The following is a 13,375-nucleotide window of genomic DNA, read 5'->3' on the forward strand; positions in this document are numbered from 1 at the left end:
TTGTTCCTTATTAGTCTTGCTAGCAGTCTATTTTGTTGATCTTTTCAAAGAACCAGCTCCTGGATTCATTGATTTTTTGAAGGGTTTTATTGTGTCTCTATCTTCTTCAGTTCTGCTCTGATCTTAGTTATTTCTTGTCTTCTGCTAGTTTTTGAATTTTTTTGCTCCTGCTTCTCTAGTTGTTTTAATTTTGATATTAGGGTGTCAATTTTAGATCTTTACTGCTTTCTCTTGTGGGCATTTAGTGCTATAAATTTCCCTCTACAAACTGCTTTAAATGTGTCCCAGAGATTCTGGTACATTGTGTCTTTTTTTCCCATTGGTTTCATGATGCATTTTATTCATGATTCAGTTATTATATTATTCACACTTTTTGCATTTATTAGCAAAAATCAAGTGTGCTGATAATTTTCTTTCTTTTGCATTCTTCATCCAGTTTTGGAATTGTAGCTTCTTAAAAGGAAAAGAATAAATTCCCTTGAATTCTTATTTTTTGACAATAATTTGTATGTTACAGGTAATAACCTGCTCCTCTAAACCTTTCTAGGTCTGAAGCATATTATTGGCGGGGGGGCGGGGGGTGGGAGAAGTTTGAACAAGTCGCTTTCTTCTGGGCTTACATTTTGCCCTTACCTTATGCAAAAATGGAGATAATGAAATCTATCTCATAGATTTTTGGAGAACTTAAAAGTTAATTTTTAAAAAGGACATAGCACTGAACACGACCAAAAGAAGACGCTTAATGGATAGCAGATTAACACCTTCTTGGGCTTCATTGATATTTTAGACTTATTCCCCTCCCCTTCCCCTTGATGTCTCTAGGCTTACATTATGGTGTTGATCATTCTCTAAAATTTTCTTTTATTTTATCTCTATCATAATACCTGTTGCTCTCTTTAACTGCAAGCACCGTTTCATTCTAGAAATCGCTGGTTAATTACTTTATGTTGGAATATGGTAAAATATTATGTTTGAAAAATCAACCAAAGTGCTTTCCAACTAATGTATTTCCTGTTACCCATGGCCCTTCTCTCCTTCAGGCAGATGTTTAGAGAGTTCTAAAGTTATTGTTCCAAGGAAGGGTTGGAAATGCTGAAACAGAATAAACAGAGTACAAATTACTATTTTCTTTTAAAATTCTAGATTGTCAAGAGAAAAAAGTTATATGTATAAAATATACAGTAGAATTGGAAGAGAGATCTAATGAGAATAACACTAAGGAAACACCATCCTTCCAAAACGAAAAGCTCCTTGATGAGGTGAGAGGATTGCATTAACAAGGGGTGAAGGGACAGTGTGGGCTACTGAGATATGGGTTGGGTTGGGCTGGCACCTGCCCCTCTTCTGGGATCAGTTTGGGGTATAGAAATATAGCAGAAATCTCAGATAATTTGAGAGATTCCAGTGCAGGGGTAACCTATGCTTTCTTTCCCAGGTAGACACCAGGCAAAAGTCAAGATGCCAGAGTATAAATGACTTTGAGGTGTGTTCAGTCAGGTGAGATGTAGACAGCCTCACTATTGCCCACTGCCCAGTGAGATATGGGAGTGGTAAAAATGTGCCTGCATCTGAGAAGAGCATGAAAAGGGCGAAGGGCTATAGTTGACCAAACCAAGTTTCCCAATGACAGTGAGATCCAGATTTGGAGAAAGATCCCCAAACCCAACAGGGGCCTGGTAGTTAAGTGGGAGAAAACTGGACTCAAAGGAGCCTCGCTGTTAGGTTGAAGACTGGTTATCGGGGTGAACTCAGAAAGGACCTGCATAGACCAGCACCTAAAAATAGTGAGGAATGAGGACATCTCAGTAGGTGTCAGCATAGATAGCTGATGACCCACTCTGCATGCTTCCTTTAGTGCCTTACATTATTATAGAAGCCCACCAGAACTGAGACACCACTCCAATGAATAGGCAATGGGAAGAAATGGATTGAGCTAAAATTCCCACCAACTGGCCAGATGAAGTGTTTATAATAAATTTTGTTTTATGTGGAAAAATCATGTTATGTTTTTTGCACACCTGAGTTGTGGAATGAAATTTCTACCCACTATATACCCATATTCCCAAATTTAAAAAATGCTAATCAGAGATGTGGTAGTGTGGTCCTTTGGGACATGCCTGCTAGCGATTATGATCTCTGGCAAGTTATTCAAACTTTTTGCTTCAGTTTCCATATCTATAGATGGGAGTATGGTCTTTATTGTGACTTCTTTAATAATGAAATGAAATAATATATTGCACAGTGCCTCACATCTAATTGGCATTCAAGGCTTATCATTTAGTTTCCTAACTCTAACTCCAGAGAGAAAATGCGAGAAAAATAGCCATAGAAATTTGAAAGAAAACAAAGAGCTTGGAGAAGGTGTTTTTTGGAAGATTATTAATGCTGTTACTGCTAATTATAAGACTGGGTGTGCATTTCCCAGGCAGGGACTGCAATCAGCAAAATTTTCAGTGTGATGCTCACTACAATTAGCAAGGCCATGCCTGTTGATTTGCCACAACTCCAAATTCTTGTCAGCTTTTTTAAATCCCCCTTTACAGCATCTCAGGCATCAGCTGCATAAGATCATGCCATTACTATCCCCTCCAGAGGATATCTACAGTATTTGTTATTCATTTGAAGGAAAAGAGGAAACCTTGCAGATCTATCCTAGCAACAACAGATATTTCCCATAATGTAACATCACGAATTAACTTCCATGTAAAGAAGAACTGGTTTTGTGTGTTTACTCATTGAGTGCCTCTAAAATTCTGAACAGAAAATGTGTGGGAAGTTTCCCTGTTTTCTTCAACTTACCAAATGGTATTAATGATTAAATAATGTCTCTGTAATTAAACATCATGTAATGTTTCCCCACCTTGTGCTCAAATTTTTACCATTTTAGATTAGAGATTTTTTTCTCTAAGTTTTAAATGGTATTCCAATGTCAACAGTTCTCTCTGGAAATGTGATAGAAAAACTATTTACACTTATCTGCCCAACACTTTATGGGAATTTGTGAGTAACAGTATGGGAGATTGTTCTAGAACTGCTTAGCAGTATCTGAGGACTTAGCTCGTTCTCATTTATAAAAAGGAAGGGTGAAGCCAAGTCATCTCTGATTACACGGAACACATATTATATAGTTTCTGGAACAGACTCAATTTCAAACATTCTATTCCTTTGGTCTCATAAGTAGATTCACTCTTTCCAGACCAAACGTTCAAAAAAGAATCTCAATTTACTTTAAAGATTATTGCTGCTTAAAATTTCTATGATTATGTAACAGACAAGAAAATGAAGTGTCCTGGAAGAGGAAATGCAGTAAACGTGTTGGGGATAAAAAGAAGGTTAGAAAGCAAACAATTTGAGAAGGGAAGAAATGACCTCTGAAAGGGAAGCTGGGATGATAGCAAAGGCAATGTCAACTTCCTCACAATTTCACTTAGATTTTCCTGGCTACTCTGCAGAAGACATGATCAGATAAATGCTTATTGCTTTCAAGATCAAGGCAACAGGATCCCTTCTGTTTAATTATTTCCTTGTAAGTTAAAACTAAATGCTTTGGCAAATGCTGTAAATACAAAGGGCAGTGGTATTCAGTGCCCTTAGAATCAATGGCAAGTTCAAACTGTGTGTGACAAGGGATAACCACTATTCATCCATTCATTCTAACAAAGTCTATAAACGACTACCATGCATTAGATGCTGGGCTGGTCACTGAAATATCAGAGATAGGTAAAGCTCAGTCTCTGTTCTTAAGGACCTCAGGGTCTAGAAGAAGAAGCAAAAGACATATAAGTAAGCACAATAGAAATATAAACAAGAATCAAAGGTGACTCAGGGGAAGTGAGTAACTCTTAGAGGAAAATATTAAATAAAGGATTTCTGGATAAGAGGATGTTTGAACTGAATTCTGAAGATGAATAAAAGTCTTTCTGGAGGAATGAAAACACTGTTTTGACAGAAATAACGGTATATGTGAATACATTTAGAACAAAGCATGGAAATTGTGCTTAGGATATTGTCATAAGTTTGGCATCTTTAGAGCATTTCATGTAAGTGGTGAGGGGAGAAAATGGGAGAAGATAAAAAATGTAGGGTAGGGTAAATTATGAATGAATAAAAATGTCTCTTAAAGCATTTGAACTATACCTAAATGCCTAGGAGGAGAATGTGAAGCATTCAAAGCGGAGGAAACCAGGAATGGGTTTGCCAGCAGCATTGACAATAAGTTGGAAGACGGAAGTGAGAGAATTCTAGACACAGAATTATATTTTTGAGTTTCTAGAAATAGTGAGAAATAAAGAGAGTCTTGCCTAAGACAGTGGTAGTGGAAAGAAAACAGCAGCATAACTTAAGAGATAGTCAAGAAACATTCAGTAGAATCTGGTGATGACTGATGTGAGATGTGAGAGAGACTTCAAGTTCTCTGGTCCATGCAAAGGAAGCATGTTGAATATGAGGGGCCAGTAGGCATCTACATAGCAGGAAATAATATAATAGAGAGAATAGCTGTAAAGAGCTTAGGAGGGACTGCTGGTGTAAAGATATGAGGAGCACCAAATTCCATCACTTATTTATTTGATGCCTGCCTCATAGTAGTCACTCCTAACCCCAAAGGTCTCAGAGTCTCAGTTATTTACAAAGAAGGTGCATGTAATTAGAGAACACTGAGTTCTTTAATTACACTATTAGAGGAAGTGCAAGGTGTGACGAGAGCATAGAGAAGGGTTCTTAACAAAGACTTGGCATAAGGTGGCAAGCAGAGAGGGCAGTAGGCCAGGCAGGTTAGAGAAAAAAAGTGTAAGCTGACATCTAAAGACCTAGTAGAAATGAACCAGAAAAAGAGGAATACAGAAACTTTTCAAGCAGTGAAAGCCCCAGGTGCCATGACCAGGAAGCAATAATGGGCATGGTGCACTTGAGAAATTGTGGAATGTTCCATCACTGGAGTGTCAAGTCTAAAAGGAGACCGGCAAGAGCTGAGGCTGGGAAAGTTAGCTTTGGTATGATCATGGCACAAGCTATTTTATAGAACTTCAACTTTATCTAGTATGCAAGAGAAAGCCACTTAAGGATTTTTAGCAGGGTAGTGATACAATCAGATTTGTATTTTAAAAACTCACTCCAGCTACTGTGTGGAAAATGAGATGTTAATTAAAATAGTGAGCCTCGATGTGATTTCCTAGGGCAAAGACCACAGTTTGATTCAACCTGCTAATGTGCTCTGGCCTGCAGGGTGCATTTAAACAATTTATTCATTTAATTCTAAGTTAGTTGTGAACATTTAAAGATTGGGAACTCTCACATAAAATCAAGGTTACTGGCTTCTTTTGACAAAATAGATCTGGCAAAGCTGGGTCCTTAGTCCTCACCTGTCACAGCAACTGGCTGGAGCTGGGTTGTCCACAAAATGATCATTTTATACAAGGTGAATTCCCTTCTGCTCACCACAGTCCAGTGGAGGCATTTAGCTTGATTTTAGTGCCCCGGAATTACCCAGAGAGAACATGTAGACTGAGAATAAGGAACCACTGGGCATGCTTATCTAAAACCAAACTCCTCTGCCAGATGACATCCCCATTTCCTACTCATGATTTTTGTTTTATCAATTTTTTTCTCATCAAATTTTCATCTCTACTGGGTCATTCCCATTGACATAAAAACATGTTATTTTTCTGCCTTAAAAATAATTTTTCTTGGCTCTCTTCCCCACCAGCTATCCCCATAACTTTGTCCTCTTTTCCTCTCAAATCATATTCTCAAGCCAACCACTCTAGGAACACTGCTCATGTCAGTGTTATCAAGGACTTTCTTGCTGCCAAGTTCAATGTGTAGTTCTTAGTCTTCACCTTACTTAACCTATCTGCAGTAATCAACACAAAGTTAAGTCATTGCCTCTTATTTGAAACAATGGTTTACTTCCTTGACTCTCAGGTTGTACTACGTATCTTGAGGATCTTTCTACCTTGCTGACTCTTCCTTCTTAGTCTCTTTTATGAATTCTTCTTTCTCAAGGCAGGAGAGCCTCATATCTCAGTCTTCAGATCTTTTCTCTGTCTGTACTCGCTCCCTGTCAATCTGGGCTGTCAACAGCCTCATATCTTTAAATACCATCTATATGTTAAAAGCTTCCAAGTTCCTTACTCCAGCACCTACCTTTCTCTTGAACACCATTCTCCCAATGCCTAGTTGATTTTTGACATCTAACTAAAACGCATCTAAAGTTCACTGTGTTAAATACAAATTTGGATTCTCATCTGTCTTCCACTAAACATGCCCCTCTCATAGCGTTCCTGTCTAAAAAAATGACATGCCATTCCGCCTGTTGTCCGTGCCAAAGACTTCTAAAATAACCTTACTTCTGTTTCCTTCACAACACACATCAAATCTGCTGCAAATCCTATAGGCCCTACCTAACTTTGAAATTTTTCCAGAATGCAATCCCTTCTCCCTCCTCCACTGCTTCCACTCTGGTCCAATCCACTTTGATCTCCTGCCTGGAATATTACAATAGTCTCCTAGCCAATGTCTCTGTTTTCAAGGTTCCTCCCTGCAGGTTCTACACTGAAAAAGCAACCAGCACTCGAAAAGAAAGAGGGTTTCTGTAATACTTTCTCAGGATGAGTTTGAAGTTATGCATTTTGGGCAAAACTATTACATAAGTGAGGTGTGTCCTTCTTGGTACATCATGATGAAGTTGATGTGTCTTATTTCTAGAGATTTTAATTTTAATAATTTGTTTAAGGTAGTACCTACAGATTGTCTTCACTGTAAAGAAACATATCTATGTAGACTTTTTGAACATGTACAGTACATGTTGTGTTTCTCTGCCAACTTTTACTAGTCACTAGTAGAAGAAAAAGAATGGAGTATTGAACATCTCTTGTGTCCTACTTCACATTCTACTGTCACACTTTCTTAATCCTGTCATTTTTTGGAACAACCAGCTGAACTAAAATGTAATCAGGTAGTATCTTGTCATAACTGTACAGAGTAGCTTTGGGGACTTTAGCCATAGGGATTACCTGGCAACAACAAAAAGGACATTGTTGAAATTCACTCAGCTATACTTCCACATGTGCAAATGTGGAAGTGCAACATTGCTAATTGTCTGATATGGTTTGGCTCTGTGTCCCCACCCAAATCTCATCTTGTAGCTTCCATAATTCCCATGTGTTGTAGGAAGGACTGGGTGAGAGATAACTGAATCATGGCAGTAGGCCTCTCCTGTGTTGTTCTCATGATAGTGAGCAAGTCTCACAAGATCTATCTCACGACATCTGATGACTTTAAAAATGGGAGTTTGGGCAGGAGCCTGTTGGCTTGCGCCTGTAATCTCAGCGCTTTGGGAGGCCAAGGTGGGTGGATTACCTCAGGTCAGGAGTTCAAGACCAGCCTGGCCAACATTGTGAAACCCCATCTCTAATAAAAATACAAAAATTAGCTGAGTGTGCTGGCAGTCACCTGTAATCCCATCTACTCAGGAGGCTGAGGCAGGAGAATGGTTTGAACCTAGGAGGCAGAGGTTGCAGTGAGTCGAGATGGTGTCATTGCACTCCAGCCTGGGCGAGAAGAGAAAACTCCATCTCAATAATAAATAAATAAAATTATATAAATAAAAATGGGACTTTGCCTGTACAAGCTCTCCCTTTGCCTGCTGCCATTCATATAAGATGGGACCTGCTCCTCTTTGCCTTCTGCCATGATTGTGAGGCCTCCCCAGCCATGTGGAACTGTGAGTACTCTATTAAATCCCTTTCCTTTGTAAATTGCCCACTCTCAGGTATGTCTTAATCAGCAGTGTGAAAATGAACTAATACTCCATCCTTGGAGCAACCCTTCACAAGTGAGAGACAAAAATGGATGGATAAGTAGCCCCTCTCCTGAATCTCAGGAAGAACATTCTAAAGTGCATTTTCATAGCTCCTTAGAGCCCTCCTACCAAGATGAAGTCCTGTGGCCTACAGTGGTGATTTTCTTGGTGAAAGATTGCACCGTTGGTTTGGCTTCTTCTCCTTCTCTGTTTTTCACTTTTCTAGGTACTCCACTCATGTTCTTTGGAATATCTTTTTCCAAAATGAACTCCCAGCACAGAAGCCCTTGTTTTGTCATCTGCTTTGTGGGGGAGACTATGTTAAGATATGCTAAAGTGAGACAGTCACTAAACCAGGAATCCATAGAAATCAAGAAATCAGAGATCAGGCAAGATTAGAAACTTTGGAGAACAATGTTAGATAGTTCATTGGAGAGGGGAGTGGGGAAGCAATATTAAGTGGTATGCAGAGTAAAGGGAAGAAAGGAAACAGACAGTAAATGGAAACCACTCTTTTCTGAAGGAAATGGACAGATTGGGTGGCAGCTGGAGGAATATACAGGGAACAGTGGGAAAAGACAGATGTTTCAAGAAATAAATACAATCTAATACATTAAGTGCTATAAAAAAGGTGCCACATTTGCTGGGGAAAGAATTCAGGAAGGCAATTTTCAAGGATTGTTTTGGCAGGTAGAGGGTTTCAGGCAAACTCCAGGAAACAGTTGTTGCTAAGACACCGAATTCTGAAAGAGGAGAGTGTGTTTGAGGAATTTCAAGTACAGCACCCTGGCTGGAACACATACCAGGATGATGGTTACAGGTGACACTGGAGACTTTGCAAAGACCGGCTGTGATGGATTGTCTAAAGGGGCTGAATCTTCTACCCTTCACTCAAGGAACTTCCCTTTGTTACCAGCACTTAAGTAATAAAATGAGGAAGCAATGCCACTATCATCTCAGGTATCTTCTAATTCTAAGTCCATAATCAAACTGACCCGACTGTCTCAAAAATATATTTTTACAGTTGATTTGCTTGAGTCATAATCCGAATAAGATCAATATTTTAGATTTAGTTGTTGTGTCTCTTAAGCCTTTTTAATTCTGAGAAGTAGTCTCCTCACTATTTTTCCCATGGCATTGACTCTTTGCCAAATTGAATCCAGACATTTAAAGTCTGACTGCTGAATAGTCAGAAAATCTTGATTATAAAATTTCTATTTTGTGGGATTAATCAAGATTTTTTGTTTGTTTGTTTTTTGGTTTTTTTACCTAAACATGATCATTCTTAGGAAATGATTAATGTACCCTAGGAAAATAAGGCTTACTTTACTTTTGGACAATAATATTAATCCTTTCACTGCCCTGTCAACCCAACTGTTGGAAGGTGTGTTCGGGAAGAGAAAGGTGAACATCAATATCAATAAAGAAATCCATACCTGCCCTAAATCAGTCCCATTTCTGTGCTGAACAAGCATTTCTTTCTGTGTTAACAACTTGAAGCTAATTGTCACCGTGTTCTTCCTGTCATGGGGTCCTGTGTTTTTATCAGAATCTGTAGAATGCATTAAAGATGACTCCGTTGATGGAAGATCAGAAGGAAGTGATCGATTATGGCAAAAATGAGCTCAATAGTTATTATCTCATATTTTGCTACAAATAATTATGGGGAGGATTCCTATGTAAATAACTAAGAGAATGATCCCTCTCTTAAAGGACCTGTCATACTGAATGGCAGACAAATAACCCTTTTTGGCAAATAACCCTATTATGTAGCATTCCAAGAAAACCTAGAGACAACTAGAGGCCGATGTTTCAGGCCATAGGCCGCTAAACTGGCAGGTTTTTGCTTCTGTTCCTATGGCCAACCCACCCACAAACCACTGTGCAGCGTCCACAAACGTGGAGATCTGTGCTCTTCTTCTCCACCCAGTGCAATCCCCTGACTCTCATCCCTCCCAGGTGACTGTGCGTTGATGAAAACCAGACCATTCCCACCAGAGTCATCAGTTAAAGTTTTCTGGAGCAAACAAACCCCTGAGTGTTCTGACTACGTCATATCAGGTTGTATGTGCATTCAGATAACAGAGACCAGAAGTGACAGTAGCTTTAAAATAATGGCCTGGCATGGTGGCTCACGCCCATAATCCCAGCACTTTGGGAGGCAGAGGAGGGCAGATCACTTGAGGTAGGGAGTTTAAGACCAGCCTGGCCAATGTGGTGAAATCTTCTCTCTACTAAAAATGCAAAAATTAGCTGGACATGATGGTGGACGCCTGTAATCCCAGCAACTTGGGAGGCTGAGGCAGGAGAATTGCTTGAACCCAAGAGCCAGAGGTTACAGTGAGCCAAGATTGTGCCACTGCACTCCAGCCTGGGTGACAGAGTGAGACTGTCTCAAAAAATAAAGACAAAATAAAATAAAATAATAGAATAAAAAGGTTTTCTTTTCCACATAAAATAATCCTGAGTAAGATAGTTAGGGCAGGTATTGTTGTTTCAGAGTATAATTAGAGGACAAGGGTCTTTCATTCTTTCTGTTATTATAAACCAGAGGTTATCAGTGCTGCAAGTCCTGAAAATCTGGACTTCTTTCTCTTTCCCTTCTACTTCTGCTTGCAAACCAGCCAATTATTTTTCTGAGCTCACCTCTTTATCATGAAATTCAGCCAATAGTACATCAAGCTGCTTATACTCTGCTTTCCAACTTCTTTACCTAAGATTACAAGCTCATTTGGTTTATTATCTGCCCAAACATTAAGTCAATACCACATGTTTGTTTATTTGCTTTTCCCCTCAACAATTTATTTCTAGAAACAAGGCATTTGTCAGGATGGACTAGCTATCCTGCTATAATAAACAACCTCAAATATTCTGGGGCATATAATCATCAATGTTATTTTTTTCTAATTCTACAAGATGCTGAGGCTTAGCTACATATTTTTTTCATCTCAGGACCCAGATTAAATGAGCAGTTCCTACCCAGGATGTTGCTGGGTACAAAGTAGAAGGAAAAAAAAAAAGTAGTACATGGGGTGAAGTAGGAGGATTACTTAAGCCCAGGAGTTTCAGGATGTAGTGCACAATAACTGGGCCTGTGAATAACCAATGCATTCCAGCATGGTGAACCAGCAAGACCTTCATCTCAAACAGAAGGGGAGGGGAGGGGAGGGGAGGGGAGGGGAGGGGAGGGGAGGAAAGAAGGAAAGATGGAAGGAAGGAAGGAAGGAAGAAAGGAAGGAAGGAAGGAAGGAGAGAGAGAGAAGAAAGGAAGGAAGGAAAGGGAAGGGAAGGGAAGGGAAGGGAAAGGAAAGGAAAGGAAAGGAAAGGAAAGGAAAGGAAAGGAAAGGAAAGGAAAGGAAAGGAAAGGGAAGGAAAGGGAAGGAAAGGGAAGGAAAGGGAAGGAAAGGGAAGGAAAGGGAAGGAAAGGGAAGGAAAGGGAAGGAAAGGGAAGGAAAGGGAAGGAAAGGGAAGGAAAGGAAAGGAAAAAAGGAAAGAAAAAGGAAAAGAAAGGAAGGTAGGTGATGGCTCCTAAAGCTGTGCTGCAAAGTCAAATACATCGCTTCTGCTGATACTTCAATGTCAATGGAGCAGAGAAATATAATCCTCCCACAGGGAGTAACCTAGCTAAGCTTAGTCAATAGGGCAGGATATACAGTCTACCCTGTATATCCTTGGGTTCTGCATCCATGGATGCAACCAACTGTGGATCAAAAATATTTTTAAAAAATAATTTAAAATAAATATACAACAAAAATAAGACAGATTAAAAATTACAATATAGCAATGATTTACATAGCATTTCCATTGCAGTAGATATAAGTAATCTAGAGATAATTTAAAATATATGAGAAGATATGCATAGGTTCCAAACAAATACTAGGCCATTCGGTGTCAGAGACTTGAGTATCTGAGGATTTTGGTATCTGCAAAGGATCCTGGAATTAATCCCCCACAGACAGTCAAGCGATGACTGTCTAATCCTTTCACACAGAGGACAAAGTGGATAAAGTAAGTCCACCATGAGCATTCTCTTGGCTCTTGCTATTTCAGTATGTAACAATTTACTTCCAGCTGACAGCATGAAGCCCTTCCTGTCCATGTTCAGAACAGGCCAAAATGCCAGGGAATTAATGCCCAAGATACCACCCCTACGAGCAGCCCTCAATCAATAAATACATTAACTCCCTCATCTCTCAGAATAACTCTGAGGTTCATGGTTTACACGGGAGGGAGTTCCAGTTGCTCTCAGTGGTAATGTGCTTGATAGCATGTTCTTTCTTGGCCTTTATCCTATTTCTGTCTTTCTTTTCTTTCCCATATTGGTATTTCCTGTGATCCCTGTCCAAATAAACTGCTTGCACTTGAATCCTTGCTTCAAGGTATCCTTCTGCAAGAACTTAAACTAAGATAGAGGGACAGAAAATATTTAGAGCCATGAGACAATCTGTCACAAAAAAATACAAAGGCTTTTTGTAATAATTAGTAGTCTTTGCCAGAAATTCTATCACAGAAACTGACCCATCCTCTCCATGCTTCTGCCCTCAAATCTATTTATCTCTTGGACAGACCAGAAATGTTGTTTCCCAGAAGGGATGAGGACTCCTATAATAGATTATTTACTTTCACTTCTGGACCACAGGAAGCAAGTGCAATCATTTACTCTAAACAGACTTTACCGCCCTGCCTTTCACAGGACCTCAAGCACGTTTACACATAGTTGCTCTCTGCTCCCCAATACTGGTGCTGTCTCTGTTATGAGGGGATGTGTGACAGTATGTGCATACAATTCTATTTCGAAGACTGTCTCCCTGACTTCCCTCTTCTGTCTACGAAGATCACCTTGTCAATGATATTTTGCATGAAACAAGCCTCACATATATGCAAAGCACTTTTTCTCCGTACACATATACAAATGAAAGCAGAGATATAATATAGTTTTCTCTTTTCTTTTGAATCCAAAAGAAAGAAGACAAAGAAAAAGACTAAAACACTCTTCATTATTTTCTCTCTCACACACACACAGATACTATACATATATTTATATACCAAGGAGCCAGTTTGATAATCATCACTTGAAATACTTTGAGAAAAATAAGAGTGATAGCCCACAATTTAGTACCATGTATTTTATACGACAATGTAAACTACAAGTGAATATCTTTCTTATGCTCTATTTTCTTCTGTTTAGGAAGGAAATAAATAGAAAGAGGTTTTCTTTCTATTTTAAAGGAAAACTAAAACAAAAGGAAAAACATCCTATGCAATACCGTTCAGAAACCAGGATTTGTTTATGAAATGTTTTAAAATCCATTAGTTTTAAACATTGATATGATCTATAATTGTCCTGTAATTGAATAAGGATAAGATTGTAGCAACTACAAAATGGAAAGCAGAAAACCTGTGCTGTGATCACTACATATGAGCTCAAAAATGTTTGTGGCTATAATAAACGAATGCTGAAATGTCCTTGTTTTCTAATGAAAAAAAGAATACTCTTTCATCTAAAGAAAAATGTTTTACCTGTTTGTATACTGTTTTCCATTTTATTTCTTGTCATTGTCTAGAAGGATGCAG

This window comes from Theropithecus gelada, chromosome 2, assembly GCF_003255815.1.
Source record: "Theropithecus gelada isolate Dixy chromosome 2, Tgel_1.0, whole genome shotgun sequence".
NCBI classification, from domain to species: Eukaryota; Metazoa; Chordata; class Mammalia; order Primates; family Cercopithecidae; genus Theropithecus; species Theropithecus gelada.